The sequence below is a fragment of the Pan paniscus genome, chromosome 2 (assembly GCF_029289425.2).
Source record: "Pan paniscus chromosome 2, NHGRI_mPanPan1-v2.0_pri, whole genome shotgun sequence".
Lineage (NCBI taxonomy): Eukaryota > Metazoa > Chordata > Mammalia > Primates > Hominidae > Pan > Pan paniscus.
This window is the reverse complement of record NC_085926.1, coordinates 130,841,340-130,863,753: the sequence shown is the minus strand read 5'-3', so window position 1 is coordinate 130,863,753 and position 22,414 is coordinate 130,841,340.

The window sequence follows — 22,414 nt, the reverse complement described above, 5'->3', positions numbered from 1 at the left end:
TCTCTAGGTTGTTTCACAGTGTGAGGTTGGCTTCACAGATCTTTCATCACCCATTTATAAACCCCTGCATCTGGTACAAAAACACAAAAGCAGTTTCTGTTTTCCTAGTTAGACCTGACAAATACATTGACTAACTTGAGAAGCAAAAGGGTTTATTGGAAGACTGATGTGATAGTTTACGAATTGAAATGAGAGCTGAAAAAAAACACAGTTTGGAAATTACAGGAACTAGGATGGTTTTAGGAAATGTGGTACCAGGAATCTAAGGACAATTTCTTCATCACTGCCATTATATGACTCAGCTGCAACTGCCTTCTGCCTGTATCTCCACTGGAGATTCAAATTCCCAGAAGAATTAAGGTCAATATTGGGGCACAGGCCTACTCCTGTTGTAGTGGTGGTGGTGACTGAGAGCCAAAAGAATCCCAAATAATGGAAGGCAGGAGTTCATCAGAGGATGGGATGTCGGACAGACAAAATAGCAGGGATCCATGACTGTGACATTGACTTGTCATGGTCAGACTTTGGTCCTGAATCTTACAGGCCCAGAACACTGAATTTTTAGGCACTCTGAAAATGAGTACATATCCCATTTTAATAAGGTTTGCAGAGATTGCGCCTATCAAATGGCTAGTTTACTAATTTATAATGAAAAATACAACTGTCAGGTGAGCTACATATTTAAGATGGCCTGATCAGCACATTTTGTATTAGCCAAACCACATGTAAATCAAATAGTGGAAGATTGATTGTGAGCATGAAATGAGAACAAAGGGTGTCATTTGAGAGGCAGTTCAAATAATAACAGGTGTCTCAAATATTGAGATGTCTCGAGAGATGTCTCTCCGGTAAAGAAGTTTAAGACACTTACTCACTGCTGTAGGTTGGATTCTCTGGAAGCAGATGCTGAAACAATTAGGAGTACACTATGTTTATTAGGAATCAAAACTATGATGGAAGGGGGAGGGATCAGGAAGGGGCAGCGGGAGAAGTTGAATTATAAGGCAGGACAGACCTATCAAAGACTTGGCCCACCCAGTAGGGAGCTCCGGACAAGTCCTATCCATCATTGTTGTCCAGTGTCGGACTGAGATCACCAGGCCTTCATACTCCTGCTTCACTGGGTCACTGAGCATCGCTTACCCTGGGAAAGGCTTGACCCTGAAGGGGCCGTGTGGCACATCTTTACATTTACCACACTCACTGTGGGTGTAAGCTTGCTCTGGAAGCGGCACAACTCAGAGCCACTTAGCCAAGAAAACCTCCTCTTTTCAACAAAGCCTTGTGATCCGTCAGACTCTGCTTCTTCTTGAATGGTGCTTCCATGTGCCCTGACAATATCTGCCTGTTACTCTCCTTTCTGTTCACTCTGTGTTTCTCCAAAACAGAATATACAACAAAAGTAATTTCTGCTAAAAAATATCCATCACTTTGCACTTTTATCAACTTGAGATGACTGCTGGATAACTGTGATTGGCATTTTGGGTATCTCCAAACCTTCTAGACACACAAGGGCAGTCGCTCGTTCTGCTCTCACTCATGCCAATACATATAGTGTGGGTGGATGGCCCTGCATTGATTCTGAGGGCAACTTTGGTTGCATCGACCATACATAACAGGTGTTCTCTATATATCTTTTTTTCTTTCCTAATTTCCTATTTTCTTTCTACTCTTCTTATCTATATATATGGGATTAGTAGAATATTCAATAAGAGATTAGACCCTAGTGTGGCCTGGTGTGCCATCTCCCTTAGACTGAGACTGCATCACACTCTCTCAATTTACCTGAACTAGAATAAGTTATAAAGACAAGCAATCCTTAGCATACCAAGACAAAAGAACCATAGACAAAATGTACATGTGTTAAAATGGTGGCAGTGTTTGCATTTCAAGAAACATGTCAGTGATAATGCTAGTCACTCTCAGTTTAATAATAACAGTTATTTTTTCTTCTTCATAAAATCTGCCATAAAAACCCGAGTTGAAGTTGACACATCATTACTTGGTGAAGGCCTTCTGAGAGCCCCCCAGGCATGATTCACAGTCGATGGATTACAAAGGGGAAGGGGGAATTGGGAGATTGTATCTCAGTTACTTTCAGAAACCAAATATATGTATGCCTTTGAAGAAAAATATAAGGCCACTTGAAGTTTAATATCAAATTAAATTCTACTTCAGTTCAGTCTTTTACAAGGTAACATCCAAAAAATATTTCTGATGTTATTATTATTTGTCTCTGCCTATCATCATGGATGAACATTTATCCACACTCGCCCTGCTTCCAGACACATTCTTTTTCTTTCCTCCCAAGCCACAAGCCCCCTGTTGTCTTCCTTTTCTTCTGCAATTTTCTTCCTTATGATAACTCTCCATCGTATCTAGAAGCAAACCTTCACTCCATTGAAAATTGCTTCTTGCTTGGGCCCAGTGGCTCACACCTATAATCCCAGCACTTTGGGAGGCTGAGATAGGAAGATTGCTTGATCCCAGGAGTTTGAGACCAGCCTGAGAAACACAATGAGACCCCATCTCTGCAAAAATATTTTAAAAATTAGTCAGGCTTTGTGGTGTGTGCCTGCAGTCCCAGCTACCTTGGGAGGCTGAGGTGGGAGGATCACCTGCTTTTGGGAGGTCGAGGCTGCAGTGAGCCATGATCGATCAAGCCTTTGCACTCCAGCCTGGGCAACAGAGAGAGACCCTGTCTTTAAAAAAAAAAACAAAAAACAAAAAAGTTGCTTCTTGCCAGTTGGCAATCAAATTGAAGCATCGTAGAACAGAAAAACAGAAGGACAACATAATGTGCAATAAGCAAATGCTTAATTATTTAATCAAGTTTAGAGTCCATAAGACCAAAACACATGCATATTTAATTTTTATTCACATGCCACCTCATAAACCCTCCATAGAAGTATACAGAATGTCTATTTGAAACATAGATTGGGGATATGGCTTTGCATGTACATATAGACACAAAGCTTGTATTTTCTTGGGTATATTCAATTCTGGGAATTTGCAGGGAACCCACGTAAAATGTTTTGATCTACTCTGATTACGCTGCCTGGACAGTAAGAGTCCTCAGTTTCAGTTGTATAAAATTAGGACTCCATTAAGTTGGCCTACACAACATAATAATAGAAAAAAATGGTCTGGGCATTTGTGGCTCACTTTTGCTACCTGCCATTTTGTGCAATCGACTGTTGAAGCTGCTGTCCCAAATGTATTCCCTACATTGATTTATTTCTCTTGTATTATAGAGTTATGATATTTCTCTCTTTTCTTCTTTTTGCAGCTAGGTTGTCTTCTTTTTAAAATGCACTTGTGAGCATTTAAACTAATCAAGGCAACAAATCAATCTGTAACACCTTGAGAAATTCCTCCAGGTTGAAGAAAACGGGGTGCCTATGACAGACTCCTCTATGATAAGTTGTCCCCACCTGCCTTAGGGTATGGCACAAAGTGTGTGTGTATGTGTTCTGTCTATATTGGTCCTCTCCCCATGCTGTTTTACACAGAAGGCAGTAATTTCAGAGGTAACAATCAGAAGTAAATTCAATAGCCCCAATATAATTCTAAATGAAATACAACTGTAAAATTTCAGAAAACTTTAGACCCTTAAATAGCTAGAATATTCAAAATACACAATGGCCCTGTATTTTAAAATTTCTTGATTCATTCCTCATAAATTTCTTCTTGCTATTAACAGATATCCCCTTTGGCAGGTCAGATATCACTAGTTTGGTCATCTTCATTTTTATTAACTCCTAAATCAAGCCGTTTCCACAGCATGCTGTGGATTCCTGCATTAATCTGAATTCATCTTTCTCAAACAGGTCTCTGTCCCTTAAACTCTAACCTCAAATGACAGCAATTTTGGGAGGTGATGGAAGTGTTATTGGGTGGTGTTGGAGATCAAACTCCATATGTTTGTCAAAACTCATAGATATGTGCATTCAAAGGGATGGATTTTACTGTGTATAAGTTATACCTCAACAAATCTGACTTAAATAAAAAGAAGAGCTCTGAACAGACAGTTTCCATTTACATGAAATTCTAAGTCAGACAAAACTAATCTACAGTAAGGTTCTCAACCTCAGTGCTATTGACAATTTGGACTGGATCGATCTTTGCTGTGGGCAGGGCAGCTTTACGGGAATGCAACCTGTGTAGCGGCAGCTCTTTGAAGGGGCCTGTGCTTGGCTTCATGCTCTGCTGTCACCATTTAGAATTTAAGTATTTGACCTTTATTTTATTTTATTTTATTATTTTATTTTATTTTATTTTATTATTTTGATATGGAGTCTCGCTCTGTCGCCCAGGCTGGAGTGCAGTGGCGTGGTCTCGGCTCACTGCAAGCTCCGCCTCCCGGGTTCACGCCTTTCTCCTGCCTTAGCCTCCCGAGTAGCTGGGACTACAGGCGCCTGCCACCACACCCTGCTAATTTTTTGTATTTTTAGTAGAGACGGGGTTTCACTGTGTTAACCAGGATGGTCTCTATCGCCTGACCTCGTGATCCGCCCGCCTCAGCCTCCCAAAGTGCTAGGATTACAAGCGTGAGCCACCGCACCTGGCCAGTATTTGACCTTTAAACTTGTATTTTGTAAGTGAAATCCAGTGGGACGATGGAACGCGCACATGCCCAGGTGTCTTTGTGGGCATGTGCAGGGTCAAGTCCATGAGCACAGCCAGCAGCCGGTCAAGTCCATGAGCGCAGCCAACATGAGCACAGACCAGCTGGCAGGCGGCCCAGTGCCTGCATGTGTGCCCGCAGTAGTCTGGAGTGCTGTGATGCCCAGAAGAGGAGGCCAGGCCTGGGTTGTTGGTGGTGCCACAAAAACTGCAGGTGGTGGCAGTGGCCATGACTCCAGCAGAGAGGAGGGGTGCTGCATGGGGGCTGGGTTAGGACCAACAGTGGGAGAACAGCTTGCCTGTCTGTCGCCAGAGCCCATCTTCGCATCAGCTATGCAAAAGTTAATTCTCCAGTTCAAGTATCAGGACAGGAACTGCTAGCACTCAGGCAGTAAACTTTGTCAATAAATTATTACAAAATAAAAACATACAAAAACGGGCATTGCAATAAAGCATATCATGGAGTTATTCAACTTCAAAGAATTTAGAATCTCTTGTTATGCAAACTGCAGCAACATTGGAAAACAAATATCCACAGGCTTAGATATAAATATGAAAGACTGTTATATTAGATGAAAAAGATCATTGTTTTTATACGAAGCAGCAAGTGAGCCAATTGTTAATGAGGAAGACATTTTTAAAATTATTATTTTCTTGTAATTGAATGTACAGTGACAGAATGTATAAACAAGAATTTTGAATTATGTACAAATCATGAAGCCACTTTTGGCTTCCACAAGTTACAGAAAATGTCAGAGGAAACACTAAAATGCCATTGTATAAATTTATACTTAAATTCAGACTTAGATAAAACTGATTTGTATGAAGAGTTCAATCTTTTTAGAAAAATTGTCCTATGAGAATCATAATTTCTGCGTATACTAAAATATATATATTTTGAAATAAATTATCAGAAATGTATCCCAATGTTGTCACAGCCTATAAAAATCTCTTAATACCTTGAGTAACAGTTACATTAACAGAATATCCTTCTCAAAATTAAAAATATCACAAATTATTTGCAATCTTGCATTTGCCAAGAGTGACCAATGACACTTCCAATTCTATCAATTATAAATGAGGTCGCTAAAATGATCTGCATAAACGCAAGCCAGAAAAATCTTATAATCAACCAGGATCACATTAATAAAGTGGTATTATTTATTGTGTTATATAAAGTTATGACATCAAAATATGTTTTTGCAATTTGTGAGTTTATATTGTTACTCCCGTGTTACTAGTACCCTTGACGTTTAATGAGTCATACAGGTCACCTTTTCCTTGATGGCAAAATGAGGGCTTACATAGAAGGTTTCTAACACCCCTTCTAGCTCTTAGATTATATGATTCACCCATCAATAGATGTCAATTATAGCCTTCAAAACTCAGCTAAAGCCAGGCACGGTGGCTCACGCCTGTAATCCCAGCACTTTGGGAGGCAGAGGCCGGTGGATCACGAGGTCAGGAGATCTAGACCATCCTGGCTAATACGGTAAAACCCCATCTCTACTAAAAATATAAAAAATTAGCCCGGCGTGGTGGCGGGCATCTGTAATCCCAGCCATTTGGGAGGCTGAGGTAGGAGAATCATTTGAACCCGGGAGACAGAGGTTGCAGTGAGCCAAGATCACGCCACTGCACTCCATCCTGGGTGACAGAGAGAGACTCCATCTCAAACAAACAAACAAACAAACAAACAAAACAAAACTCAGCTAAAACCCAGCTTCTTCAAGGTGTCTACACATCTTTCTGTCGATCTGAGCCTATGGTCAGCATTTGCCAATAGTGTGTACATGCAGATTATAGCTAATGATTTGATTGCTTATTTTGCTGAGTGGACCATACAAGACTGAACTGTCTTTTAAAAATACTCTATTTGGAAACGAGCTCATAAGAACTTTTAATCTCAAATATGTACCATTCACATCCAGAAGAGAGAAATGCCTGTGATTAGAAACTGTGGATCTATTGGCACATTGTAGGCAGCAAACTGGGTTTATAAGATGAGGGGCAGGGGGCTATAACCCATGCACTACCCATTGATACACTCCTGACTCTACATGAAGCCACTTATGTTGCTGAGAAAAGTCAGCTTCAGAACAATAGCTGGCACCGTACTTTTGGTAGGGAGACAAATCATATCATCAGCAAGTCAACCATGGTGGACCTATACTGCAACACCAGGCAACTTTAATAGGTTTTAGCTGGGCTTGACAATTTCTATGGTTTAGTTTGAATTTGCCATCCTTGAAACTAAGGCCTAACTGGAAACTATAATTATGAAAACCCACATTATTTATCAGATCATATCCATAAATTATATGGTAATAGATCAGGAAATACATTTACTGGGTGATTGAATAAATCTGGTTGCCTAAGCTAGAAACAAGGAAACATGCATCCTTAACCCTTCCCTTTAACTATCCTGTCCTTCAGTTGATCACCAGTTTTTTTGGGTGATACTTCCTGAAGAGCTAGATATCTGCCACTTTCTCCTCATCCTCACTGCCATTAACTTAGTTCAAACTACCAACACCCCTGACCTTGACTATTGTTAAATGTTCTTAACAAGTTTGACCCAACTCCAGGCCTCTTAAGAACACAGCAGCAGAAAGTGACCTTTCTAAAATGTTACTTCCCTGCTTAAAACTCTTTCTAGATTCCCATAGATTCCAAGAATACTCCTTAACATAACCAATATTTCATGACCTTGCACTGCAAGGTGCAAGGCGAAGGGGAAGCAGTCACATCTTACATGCTGCAGCAGGAGGAAGAGAGTGAATGGGGAGGTGCTACACACTTTTAAACAATCAGATCTCATGAGAACTCACTCACTATCATGAGAACAGCAAGGGGGAAATCTGCCCCCATGATCCAATCACCTCCTACAAGGCCCCTCCCCCAACATTGTGGATTACAATTGGACATGAGATTTGGGCAGGGACACAAATCCAAACGTTATCAGACCCCATCAGGTACCCCCCATGTTTTCCCTATGGCACCCCATACTGTTATAATTATCTGTTTATTTGTTTGACTGGTCTATGGAGCCATTGAATTTGGCTTTGATTTCTCCACCAATGTTTTCAAATACTGGCAGATCCCCCATTCCTTCTTCCTAGTAACATGTAGGACACATCTCATTGCTTTTAATAGCCTCAGATATTAAAGAACAATCACATCTTCAGATATTAAGAAGTGGCATCCAATCTAATACCAACTTTCCCATCATTTATCTAATTCTCAGTGTCTGCATATGGTACCTCTAGGCCTGGGGTCAGCAAGAGGAATGAAAAGAATAGGTAGGAGCAAAGATCTTTTTATTTAACTGAGGCTGCTTGTGGGTCTCTTTTGATGGACAAATGCCCTGACCTAAATGCCTTCTCTCTCATAGGGTAGATTTGTGGATTCTTGGGCGATCCTCCTGGGGATCATCGACTGACTGGACGTTCGCTCTGCTATAAACCTCTTCACTCCTTAGCTTCTGCATTTCAGCAGAATACTCCCAGAGTTCCCTTACCCTGAGGATCAGTCCTCTCAAACTGGATGACACTAGTTGGCTACCTTTCTATAGAGTCCACCTGTCCCATCAGTAAATTTTTGTATTTTTAATCCAGCAAACTCCGGAAGTATAGGCCATTTCTATTACAACCGTCTCTTTTTCAGGCCATTGCTGTATTCTCCACCAGTCTCCAGATGAGAATTACAACAATTTCCATACAGTTGAAGCCCAGGGGCACCACTTATTGTACTCCTAGAACCTCGCAGCTCTAATTTGTATTGAAGGGTCAGTGGGTATTTGTCCCTTATGGGGCAAGAAGGAGAATCACCATAAAACTCTCTACTCCTAAGAATTAACTTCAAATAAATTTTTTTTTAAATGAGGCTTCTCTTTTATTTTTTTTTTTTTACTGATTGGACAGTAGATTTTTCTTTTTAAAATTTTTTATTTTCATGTGTATGTAGTTGGTGCATATATTTAGGGGTACATGAGATGCGAAATAAGCATGTAATGGAGAATGGGTTATCCATCGTCTCAAGCATTTATCCTATGAGTTACAAACAATCCGATTATACTCTTTAAGTTATTTTAAAATGTACGATTCAGTTATTATTGACTATAGTCACCCTATTGTGCTATCAAATAGTAGGTCTTATTCATTCTTGATGAATGGACACCTTGATGGTCTTGGACAAGATCTTGGAGAATTATCTAGATTATCAAGCAGAGACTCTTGCTCTCTTCCCTCACTTTCTCCCAAACAAACAGAACCATCTAAAACTATTCTGAGCCACCTGTAGCTGGGGGTGGAGTGACACAAGAACCCCGGTGGCCACCAGCACTATGAGTGCATTGGGTTAGACCTGAAGCCAGCACAGCACTAGGTCTCGCCCAAGGCCTGCTATAACCAGTCCCTGGCTACTGCCTATGTTTGCTTAAGGCCCTGGGGCTCTACAATCAGCAGGTGGCAAAGGCAGCCGGGTTTGTGTCATTCCCTTTTGGGCAGAGAGGTCCCCCAGTCCTTGTGTGGGTCCGAAGGTGTCCAGGAGTCAGGGACTGAAGTCAAAAACCTTACTACTTGGTGCTCTATTGCATTGCAGCTGAGCTAACACTCAAACCACAAGACACAGTCCTTCCCACTCTTCCCTCCTTTTCCAAAGGCAGACGAGCCCATGGCCACTGCCACCCCAGTACTGCCAGACTACCAGAGATGTTCCCTTACGGCCCAAGGGCTCTCATGTAAGCTTGTGGTGAATGCTTCCTGACCTGGAACTCACCCTTCAGGGCAATGGGCTCCCCACTGGCCCAGGGTAGGTTCAGAAATGCTGTCCAAGAGTCAAGTCCTGGAATCAGGGACCCCAAGAGCCTGCTTGGTGCTCTGCTCCATGGTGGCCATGCTGGTACCCAAGGTGTAAGATGAAGTCCCCTTTACTTTTCCCTCTGCTTTCCTCAAGCTGAAAGAGTTTTGCCCTGTAGCCACCACAGCTGGTTTTGGGCTGAGTCTCACCTAAGCTAGCAAGTCTCAGAGGCTCATCAAGGGCCTTGGTAGAACTTAGGTATCACTGCTGGTTATTCAGGGTCCAAGGGATCTTCAGTTAGCAGGTGATGAATTCTGGTAGGTCTGAGTCCTTTCCTTCAAGGCAGTGGGTTCCTTTCTGGTCCAGGGTGTGTCTAGAAATGTCATCTGGGAGCTAAGGCCTGGAATGGGGGCCTCATGACTCTGACCATTGCCCTGTCTTGCTGTGGCTTAGCTGGTATCCAAGATGCAAGACAAAGTCCTCCTCACTTTTCCCCATCCTCTCCTCAAGTGGAAAGAAGGGGTCTCTTTGGAGCCGCCAGCTGTGCAGCCTGGGGTTAGGGGAGGGGTGATGCCAGCACTCCCTTGGCTGCCCCAGCTTGTGTCTTGGTATGTTGTATGCCTCCCTAGTCCACTGTCTCTGGGCCTAGTTCAGCACTAGGTCTTGCCTAAGAGTTGCTGTGTTTATGGCCTAGACTGCCTTTCAAATTTATTTGGAGACACGGAGTACTATAGCCCTCAGTGGTGAGGTTTGCAGGCACTTGAGTTCTGACAGCTGGGATCTGCGATTCCCCTCTGGCTAGGGTTGATTTAAATGCCTCCTCTGTGGATGGGCATCAGCTGAGTTTGGTCCAGTTTTTCTTTCTGCTCTGAGAGGACAGCACTGGGCTCAATAACTCACAATTGATGTGTTCTCCCTTCCCCAGTGCCCAGAGATGCTCTTCGCACCATCCTGCTGCTGCTGGGGGTAGAGGAGGGGGGCACTGGTGATTCAAGCCTGTTTTTCCTACATCTTCAGTGTCTCTTTCAGTGATACAAAGTTAAAACCGGGTACTATGTGTGCTTACCTGATTTTTAGTTCTTATGAAGTTGTTTTTTTCAGTGTGGATGGTTGTTAACTTGGTGTCCTTGCAAGGGAGAGCTTTCTATTCCACCATCTTGCTCCATCCAAAAAAAGAAGCTTCTCTTTTATAGACTGAATTTGTATGAAGGGCTTAGAGTCACAGAATTGACTTAGTTGCTTCTTAGCAATTCCTTGCCTTCTCTTGAATATGCAGGCACTTGTCAACCATTGAGGCAGAGACAAAGTCCCACCTGACATGTTGTTATGCCTGTTTGTCTTCCCTTGAGGACTGATCCTGTAGCTTTCTCACCCTCGTATTCCTAATGTGTAGCAGAGAGTTAAGTGGTAATGAATTTCAAAGATTAATAACTAATTACTATACAACATGATACATTTATAATAGTCATAAAGCAATATGCTTTGATACACAAGGAGGGAATGGTCAAATCCACCATTAGGAAAGACTCAGAAATGTAAACTCTTCCCTAAAAATATGTGTCCTGAATTACCAATTAGTCTTTAGGAAAAGGCATTAAGTTTTCTTCTCTATTTTTGACTTGTTTTTAAAATTCTTCTGTAAAGGAACATACAGAATCAAAATAACAAAATGATGTGTTTTGAAAATTCTCTACCATCTTTTTAAAACCTCAAAATTCATTAAAATACTCATATCAGGCTACTCTGAATTTAGGATTTAAAACAGGAACAGTTTTAGCTTTAAGTAAATAATTATAAAAGTTAATTTCTAAAAGTATTGTCTAGGGTTTCTCCTGGTTCTGGTTGAAAGTAACAGAAGCTTGATGGATTTAACTTTGGCTGAAAACTGAGTTCATTATAAAGATGACAGTGGCCACCAGGAAACCCAAAGGCAAAATGTAGCTGGATTCAGGATCAAATTAGGACCAGAGACTATCCTAGAATGCCTGATAGAGCCTTGAAATTCTTTACCATTCTGTTTCCAAGCTTCTTCTGTTTTCTAACACCATAGTTTAACAGCCACTGCTAATGATGTCTGAGTGGCATGTTACTAGTTTCACCACCCTTAATCTTGCTTGCTGTTAGTCTCAGCTCCAACTTCCTGTTTAGATCAGGTGCCCCAATCTAATCAGCCTTGGCTGTGCCACTATGTTCATTATACAGGAGGCAGTTCTCAGAAGTGGGGATGGGAGATTGGACTTCTAACCTAATTGATATCCAGGACAGATATTTCAAAGGCTTGGTTCTTTATCTCAAGAAAACTTTCAACTCAGGGCCTTGGCAATTGATTTACCTATTGAGAACAGGCATTACCCACTGTATTACTCTGAAATGATTTATATTCTCTTCAAAGATGGGAATATTCTTGCTCTTTAACAGGAAAGCTTCATTGTTAGAACTTCCTTGTTATTTACACCAAGAGTTTCAGTCCACGGTTGCTGTTCTATTTGAAATTAGAGAAGGAAAACAACACAGCATCTCCAAATATAAATGAACTTAAAATCAAATTTGAAATTCAACCAGACTCCAAATTTACTGAGCTTCTTTCCTGAAGATAACTTGCAGGGGGGCCCAGCAGGATTATAATCAGAAATTACATTTGACCTAGAAAAAGTGAAATTATGTATTCTTTTTCACTTGAGAATACATATATCAAGTATATATATATATAAAATTATAATATAATAATATGTAATATATACACACATAAATGTATGTATATACACACATATGTATATATTATCAAGTATGTATATAAATACATATTCATATATTTGATGAAAATATAAACTTGTGTATTAGCCCATTCTCATGCTGCTATAAAGAAACACCTGAGACTTGATAATTTATAAGGAAAAGAGGTTTAATTGACTCACAGTTCCACATGACTTGGGAGGCCTCAGGAAACTTACAATCATGGTGGAAAGCACCTCTTCACAGGGTGGCAGGAGAGAGATTGAGTGCCAGCAAAGGAAATGCCAGATGCTTATAAAACCATCAGATCTCATGAGGACTCACTTACTAATATGAGAACAGCATGGGGGGAACTACCTCCATGTTCCAATCACTTCCCACCAGGTCCCTCCCATGGCACATGGGGATTATGGGAACTGCAATTCAAGATGAGATTTGGGTGGGGTCACAGCCAAACCATGTCAACTTGATATATATCAAGATTACATTTAATCTTGATATATATAACTTGATATATGCATATAACAGTGTTAACTTTATATAGAGTACATATACTATATAAATATATATATTTTTATATATAATATGTATGTCAAGTTTATAAATATATCAAGTTTATTTATATATCAATTTTTATATATATAAGCATGTGGCTTTTGGCAATGATGCTACTCTTTTTTAAGTTAAATTAGGCTCTATGACTATAAAACATGACTGAACAGGCTTCTCCTTTGTATTACCATGTAAATGTCAGTGGAACAATTTTATTTTACCACCATGAGACTCTTTATTAGCATTCCCTGTGTTTTCCTCTGGCTCTCCTTCCTCTCCTGCTGTACAGACATTCACAGAGCACATAATTCTAGCCTGCATCAAGGAAACAGTGGATTTCAGGGTCTTATAAATATTGAGAGTGAGGAATGTTCAGAGAAGGGAACGCTGGGGGATGAATTAAAAAATGTCCTGAGTAGTTGAAGGCAAGCATAGTGTTCTCTCTATTCTTAAGGGTTCATTCCCATAAAGTTTCTTTTCTTCATTCTCAGGCAAACATGGCAAAGAACAGGACAGTCTTAGAAGACAGGAGATTCTCAGTGAATTTTAGACAGAAACATACACTCACAGGGTATACTTTATGTATATCTACAATGTAAACAATAACTTTATATATACCCACAGTGTCAAAAATAATGTGTAAGCTTTAAAAAGTAGTCGTGAATTTATTTCCATTAGTTCCATCAACAAGATGCAGTTTTAAATCAGGAATATATAACTATTACACAACATGTAGAACATCCATAATTTGCTAAATGTGGGACTGAAGGCACAACACAGCCTCCAGGGTCTTCATATTTATGAGCACTTGTCTGCATCATCCAGGGCTGAAATAAATAGCCACAAAGCTGAACCCTAATCCTCTAAAGCATCTGATGAACATACCTGTTTGGAAAATGACAGGATAGCCAGTTATTTTAGTTGAATCTTTGCTTTCAAGTCAGAGGGCGTTCCTCATTATAATGGACTTAAAGAAGTGGAAACAGGCACAGAACTTGTTACTTGGACACTGTGTGTAATCTTATTTTATAATTTTTGTCTCCCTCTTTTTTTCAGTATTCCCAAATGGGCAGCCTGAATCTGATTGGAACACAAACTGTGGTTCTTTGTTCCAACACATTTTGATTTTTCCAACACATTTTTATTTTAGGTGAGATCAAGTTGACCTATTTATATTTATGAGGCATCTGTCGCTCCAAAAATCCTGGATAAGAAAGAATGAATCAGACCATGGGACACTGGCCAAGACTGAACTAATTTGCTATTGCCTTCTTGGGGCCAAGACAATACGATCTCTTCCTAGTAAAAGGAGTAAGGATTTCTTTAAAGAGAAAGGTTGTTTCACCTGTTAATAATCCCGGGATCCCGCGAAGCTTGAAGGAAGAAACTTGACAGTCTTTGGAGTGGGAAAGAAAGGGAATTCCTCTTCTTTCTGTCCTTGACCCAGAACCTGGAAGAATCCTAAAGCAGTTACGGTGGAGGGAGTGATGATGGCAGCTAGCAGAACTCTACTATTGCCAATGGCAATCCTGTGACTAGGCTGGTTCCAGGACTCATAGCACAGAGAAGAAGATCATGGGAATGCCACAAAGAAACTTGGTGGTGGACAAATTTCTGGCAAGTAGGCCAGTGGGTACATATGCAAGGCTGAAGATATTGTGGTATATTCAAATATATAGCTTCATTTGACATCATTACCCATAGACTATTTTGCCCTAATAATGTAAAGCTCCCTTTATTTTTATAAATAAATATTAAAATACCAGTTTCTATTTTCTTTAACCCAGAAATAATAGTTATACACAATCTAAACATTTTGATAGGCCGTCCCCCGCTTGGCAGCACCCCTGGTGAGGTCTCATTTTGATTCAAGGCTAGATCCTGTACTTTATTCCAAGTACCTCCTGCTCTTAAAAGACTTGCAGTCTTTAAAATTACATCTCGGGAGGCCGAGGTGGGCGGATCACGAGGTCGGGAGATGGAGACCATCCTGGCTAACACGGTGAAACCCCGTCTCTATTAAAAATACAAAATATTAGCCGGGCCTGGTGGTGGGCACCTGTAGTCCCAGCTACTCAGGAGGCTGAGGCAGGAGGCGGAGCTTGTAGTGAGCCGAGATTGCATCAATGCACTCCAGCCTGGGCGACAGAGACTCCGTCTCAAAAAAAAAAAAAAAAAAAAAAAAAATTACATCAAAAACTATATTCTTATATGTTCATAAAATAGAAGAGGATATTAAAAATAAAAATGTTGTATAGGGGAATTGTTTTCCCTATTGTTTTCCTTTTAAATATTTTAATCCAATATTTGTTATGTGGCATTAACATTATGGTTTCAAAGAATATTTGATGGCCTGGAAGAATATGATAAGTGAGAAAAAAGTAGAATGCAATTTTGTATATATAGTGTGATTCCAATTTCTAAATGAACATTTCATATCCCTAGAAAACAAGCAATGGAAAGAAACCCAGTACATTTTATAAAAATTTTATTTTATTTTAAGTTCTGGGGTGCTTGTGAAGGATGTGCAGGTTTGTTACACAGATAAACATGTGCCATGGTGGTTTCCTGCAGCTATCAACCCATCACCTAGGTGTTAAGCCCAGCATACATTAGCTATTTTTCTTTTTTTCTTTTTTTCTTTTTATTTCTTTTATTTTTTTTATTTTTTATTCTTTTATTTTTTATTTTTTTTATTATACTCTTAAGTTTTAGGGTACATGTGCACACTGTGCAGGTTAGTTACATATGTATACATGTGCCATGCTGGTGCGCTGCACCCACTAACTCGTCATCTAGCATTAGGTATATCTCCCAATGCTGTCCCTCCCCCCTCCCCCCACCCCACCACAGTCCCCAGAGTGTGATATTCCCCTTCCTGTGTCCATGTGATCTCATTGTTCAATTCCCACCTATGAGTGAGAATATGCGGTGTTTGGTTTTTTGTTCTTGCGATAGTTTACTAAGAATGATGGTTTCCAGTTTCATCCATGTCCGTACAAAGGACATGAACTCATCATTTTTTATGGCTGCATAGTATTCCATGGTGTATATGTGCCACATTTTCTTAATCCAGTCTATCATTGTTGGACATTTGGGTTGGTTCCAAGTCTTTGCTATTGTGAATAATGCCGCAATAAACATACGTGTGCATGTGTCTTTATAGCAGCATGATTTATAGTCATTTGGGTATATACCCAGTAATGGGATGGCTGGGTCAAATGGTGTTTCTAGTTCTAGATCCCTGAGGAATCGCCACACTGACTTCCACAATGGTTGAACTAGTTTACAGTCCCACCAACAGTGTAAAAGTGTTCCTATTTCTCCACATCCTCTCCAGCACCTGTTGTTTCCTGACTTTTTAATGATTGCCATTCTAACTGGTGTGAGATGATATCTCATAGTGGTTTTGATTTGCATTTCTCTGATGGCCAGTGATGATGAGCATTTTTTCATGTGTTTTTTGGCTGCATAAATGCCTTCTTTTGAGAACTGTCTGTTCATGTCCTTCGCCCACTTTTTGATGGGGTTGTTTGTTTTTTTCTTGTAAATTTGTTTGAGTTCATTGTAGATTCTGGATATTAGCCCTTTGTCAGATGAGTAGGTTGCAAAAATTTTCTCCCATGTTGTAGGTTGCCTGTTCACTCTGATGGTAGTTTCTTTTGCTGTGCAGAAGCTCCTTAGTTTAATTAGATCCCATTTGTCAATTTTGGCTTTTGTTGCCATTGCTTTTGGTGTTTTGGACATGAAGTCCTTGCCCACGCCTATGTCCTGAATGGTAATGCCTAAGTTTTCTTCTAGGGTTTTTATGGTTTTAGGTCTAACGTTTAAATCTTTAATCCATCTTGAATTGATTTTTGTATAAGGTGTAAGGAAGGGATCCAGTTTCAGCTTTCTACATATGGCTAGCCAGTTTTCCCAGCACCATTTATTAAATAGGGAATCCTTTCCCCATTGCTTGTTTTTCTCAGGTTTGTCAAAGATCAGATAGTTGTAGGTAAGTGGCGTTATTTCTGAGGGCTCTGTTCTGTTCCATTGATCTATATCTCTGTTTTGGTACCAGTACCATGCTGTTTTGGTTACTGTAGCCTTGTAGTATAGTTTGAAGTCAGGTAGTGTGATGCCTCCAGCTTTGTTCTTTTGGCTTAGGATTGACTTGGCGATGCGGGCTCTTTTTTGGTTCCATATGAACTTTAAAGTAGTTTTTTCCAATTCTGTGAAGAAAGTCATTGGTAGCTTGATGGGGATGGCATTGAATCTGTAAATTACCTTGGGCAGTATGGCCATTTTCACGATATTGATTCTTCCTACCCATGAGCATGGAATGTTCTTCCATTTGTTTGTGTCCTCTTTTATTTCTTTGAGCAGTGGTTTGTAGTTCTCCTTGAAGAGGTCCTTCACATCCCTTGTAAGTTGGATTCCTAGGTATTTTATTCTCTTTGAAGCAATTGTGAATGGGAGTTCACTCATGATTTGGCTCTCTGTTTGTCTGTTGTTGGTGTATAAGAATGCTTGTGATTTTTGTACATTGATTTTGTATCCTGAGACTTTGCTGAAGTTGCTTATCAGCTTAAGGAGATTTTGGGCTGAGACGATGGGGTTTTCTAGATAAACAATCATGTCGTCTGCAAACAGGGACAATTTGACTTCCTCTTTTCCTACTTGAATACCCTTTATTTCCTTCTCCTGCCTGATTGCCCTGGCCAGAACTTCCAACACTATGTTGAATAGGAGCGGTGAGAGAGGGCATCCCTGTCTTGTGCCAGTTTTCAAAGGGAATGCTTCCAGTTTTTGCCCATTCAGTATGATATTGGCTGTGGGTTTGTCGTAGATAGCTCTTATTATTTTGAAATACGTCCCATCAATACCTAATTTATTGAGAGTTTTTAGCATGAAGGGTTGTTGAATCTTGTCAAAGGCTTTTTCTGCATCTATTGAGATAATCATGTGGTTTTTGTCTTTGGCTCTGTTTATATGCTGGATTACATTTATTGATTTGCGTATATTGAACCAGCCTTGCATCCCAGGGATGAAGCCCACTTGATCATGGTGGATAAGCTTTTTGATGTGCTGCTGGATTCGGTTTGCCAGTATTTTATTGAGGATTTTTGCATCAATGTTCATCAAGGATATTGGTCTAAAATTCTCTTTTTTGGTTGTGTCTCTGCCCGGCTTTGGCACCACACCACACCTATTCCAAAATTGACCACATACTTGGAAGTAAAGCTCTCCTCAGCAAATGTAAAAGAACAGAAATTATAACAAACTATCTCTCAGACCACAGTGCAATCAAACTAGAACTCAGGATTAAGAATCTCACTCAAAGCCGCTCAACTACATGGAAACTGAACAACCTGCTCCTGAATGACTACTGGGTACATAACGAAATGAAGGCAGAAATAAAGATGTTCTTTGAAACCAACGAGAACAAAGACACAACATACCAGAATCTCTGGGACGCATTCAAAGCAGTGTGTAGAGGGAAATTTATAGCACTAAATGCCCACAAGAGAAAGCAGGAAAGATCCAAAATTGACACCCTAACATCACAATTAAAAGAACTAGAAAAGCAAGAGCAAACACATTCAAAAGCTAGCAGAAGGCAAGAAATAACTAAAATCAGAGCAGAACTGAAGGAAATAGAGACACAAAAAACCCTTCAAAAAATCAATGAATCCAGGAGCTGGTTTTTTGAAAGGATCAACAAAATTGATAGACTGCTAGCAAGACTAATAAAGAAAAAAAGAGAGAAGAATCAAATAGACACAATAAAAAATGATAAAGGGGATATCACCACCGATCCCACAGAAATACAAACTACCATCAGAGAATACTACAAACACCTCTACGCAAATAAACTAGAAAATCTAGAAGAAATGGACACATTCCTCGACACATACACTCTCCCAAGACTAAACCAGGAAGAAGTTGAATCTCTGAATAGACCAATAACAGGAGCTGAAATTGTGGCAATAATCAATAGTTTACCAACCAAAAAGAGTCCAGGACCAGATGGATTCACAGCCGAATTCTACCAGAGGTACAAGGAGGAACTGGTGCCATTCCTTCTGAAACTATTCCAATCAATAGAAATAGAGGGAATCCTCCCTAACTCATTTTATGAGGCCAGCATCATTCTGATACATTAGCTATTTTTCTTGATGCTCTCCCTCCTTCTCCACCTCCCAACAGGCCCCAGTGTCTGTCGTTCCCCTCCCTGTGTCTATGTGTTCAAATGAAACCTGATAAATGATTAGTACTAGTTCTTGCTCAGTTGTGCAATTAAGATAGTTTTTATTTTTTCTTCATATTTTTTCAGTTTGCAATTTTTTTAATAACAAGAATGTTTACTCTCGATACAAAAAAGAATTTCTAAAAATGTAGCCTTAAATACTGTTAAAATTCTAGGATATGTATTCTTAAGTGCAAAAAGTAGAAAAAAATAAACGTATGAGAAAAGATTTAAAAGGAATACTACAATTTAAGTAGTAATTGGCCTACCTCCAAAGTCAAGCTCTACATATTAAATATGTACAGCTTTTTCTATGTCAATCATTCCTCAACAAAAGGGCTTAAAAAAGAAATTTCATAAAAACCAGAAAAAGTATGTAAATAGTGATTGGATTAGGATGGCAAGATTGTGGATGACTTCTTAATTTCTCAATTTCCTTTAATGTCATTATACTTCTTTTTTTTTTTTTTTTTTTTTTGAGATAGAGTCTTGCTCTGTTGCCCAGGCTGGAGTGCAGTGGCACGATCTCGGCTCACTGCAATCTCCGCCTCCTGAGTTCACGCGATTCTCCTACCTCAGCCTCCCTAGTAGCCAGGATTACAGGCATGTGCCACCACACCCGGCTTATAGATGGGTTTTCACCATGTTGGCCAGGCTGGTCTTGAACTCCTGGCCTCAAATGATCCATCCACCTCAGCCTCCCAAAGTGCTGGATTACAGGTGTGAGCCACCACGATGTCGTTATACTTCTTTTATAATGTAAAAGCCTAAATAAAAATAACTCTTTAATGTACTCTAATTCTAAAAAAAGTACCGAGTTAAAAATTAAAACAATAAAGACAAATCTAATTGGTAAACAGAGTAAGCACCAAGAAAATTATAGAATTTTTTCCCTATGATAGAAATGTATAGATAATTACCAGAACCGTGCTACCTAGATACAATATTATGTGAGTGAGGGGAAGTTGCCAATTACTAAAATATCTGGAGGCAGGGTGGGGAAGATGAGCCAACACAAGCTTTGGGGCCAACTTCCCTGGGCTTTAACTCTGAATCCACTGCTTACTAGCTAAGACACATTAAATAAATCACTTGATTTTCTGAGTATTGGTTTTCTCACCTGGATTGCTGTGATGGCAATTGCTACTCTCAGGGTTGTTGTGTGGAACTCATGTGAATGAACGTACATGAAAAGGGTTTTAACATGAAGCACATCTTTAAAATGCCAGTGGCTCTGCCATTAACTCCTATATAGTCCCACAGCTGATACATACTTTACGCTGAAAAAGTCTCTATTGTCCCACAGCTGGGCCGAAAACTATCCACCATGTCAATTCTGAGCAATTATGTAAAGACTAATTTCTCAAACTCCATGGTGACTCCACAATCCTAATTACTCCTGATCCATAATTTTAATAGACTTTTAAAAATTCAAGTGTACATGCAGAAAAGTGCCTAAATAATTTTACATACATGTAAAATTCAATGAAATTTCACAAGGTGAATACACCCATGTGACCATAATCCAGATTTAAAACTAGGTCACTGCCTGCGCACAGGAGCCACTCCTAATCCAGCCACTCCCTCCCACTCACTCCTCCCCCACCTCCCCACTATTTTGACTTTTTTTTTAATGCTTTAAGTTCTAGGGTGCATGTGCACAATGTGCAGGTTTATTACATAGGTATATATGTGCCATGTTGGTTTGCTGCACCCATTAACTCGTTATTTACATTAGGTATTTTTCCTAATGCTATCCCTCCCCATCCCCCCACCTCACGACAGGCCCTGGCGTGTGATGTTCCCCATCCTGTGTCCAAGTCTTCTCATTGTTCAATTCCCACCTACGAGTGAGAACATGTGGTGTTTGGTTTTCTGTCCTTGCGATAGTTTGCTAAGAATGATGGTTTCCAGCTTCATCCATGTCGCTACAAAGGAGATGAACTCATCCTTTTTATGCCTGCATAGTGTTCCATGGTGTATATGTGCCACATTTTCTTAATCCAGTCTATCGTTGATGGACATTTGGGTTGGTTCCAAGTCTTTGCTATTGTGATTAGTGCTGCAATAAACATATGGGAGGTAGAGGTTGCAGTGAGCTAAGATCGAGCCATTGTACTCTAGCCTGGACAACAAGAGCAAAACTCCATCTCAGAAAAAAAAAAAAAGGAAAAGGAAAAAGAAAACATAGGAAGTTAGGGTACTAAGACAAGCAAATCTTTAACACACCAGAAACACATCAAATGCATTTTTACCTCCAAAGGAATCACTCCAGCTAGACTAAGCTACATTACAATTATTAAATAAAATCTTTTATACCTCTTATTTTGTGATCATCTCCAGAATATAAATTTAATTATTATACATCTATTACTGTGTAAGAATATAATGATTCAAAGAACTGAAGACTGAAAGTCAAAGAAAAGGCAGGATTCTTTCCCTCCAGGACAAATACACTTTCAAGCTTTTTCTTGTCCAACATCTCTTCTTACATTTTCCCCATTCCCTTTGGTTTTTTTCAACTTTTATTTTAGTTTCAGGGGGTACATGTGCAGGTTTGTTACATGGGTACATTGCATGTCACTGAGGTTTGGTGTACAAATGATTCCATCACCCAAGTAGTGACAATAGTACCCAATAGGTCGTTTTTCAACCCTGGTCTCCCTTTCGATCCTCCCCACCAGTAGTCCCCAGTGTCTACTGTTTTCATCTTTATGTCCATGTGTACTCAATGTTTAGCTCCCACTTATATGTAAGAACACGTAGTATTTGGTTTCCTGTTCCTGTACTAATTCACTTAGTATAATGGCCTCCAACTACACCCATGCTGCAGTAAAGCACATGATTTCATTCTTTTTATGGCTGCATAGTGTTCCATGGTATATATGTAGCACATTTTCTTTATTCAGTCCACCACTGATGGGCACTTATATTGATTCCCTGTCTTTGCTACTGTGAACAGTGTTGCAATGAACAATCGAGTACATTTACCTTTTTGGTAAAATGATTTCTTTTGACTTGGATATATACCCGGTATCCATTCCCTTTCTAACCCACAGAGTGTGGCAACTGTGAAGTGTGCAATTCAAATCTCCTTCTGAGTGCAATTCAAATATCTACTGGAGGAGTGGTGGTATAGTCAATTTACAGGCCCCAGATGCTGCATCTTGGGATGGACCATGGTGTTTATATCAAGACCATGCTTCCCCAAAGCTGCTCCCAGCCAATGAGCATGGTGGGGGTCTAGAAGTAGGACATTCCTACCTGATGTAGTGCTTTTCCAATGGACCGTCATTTTGTGGGCACTCGCCATTAGCCCAGACAAGACTTTCTTAGATCTGTGCTGTGGCCTGAGGCTCTTCCTACTTAGTCCTTCCTTTCCTCTCTTCTTTCCCAAATGTCAAGCCTGCATCACAGTCTGAAGGCTCTCCCTGCCTACTCCAGCTCCCTTCCAGTCTATCCTTTCCTAGC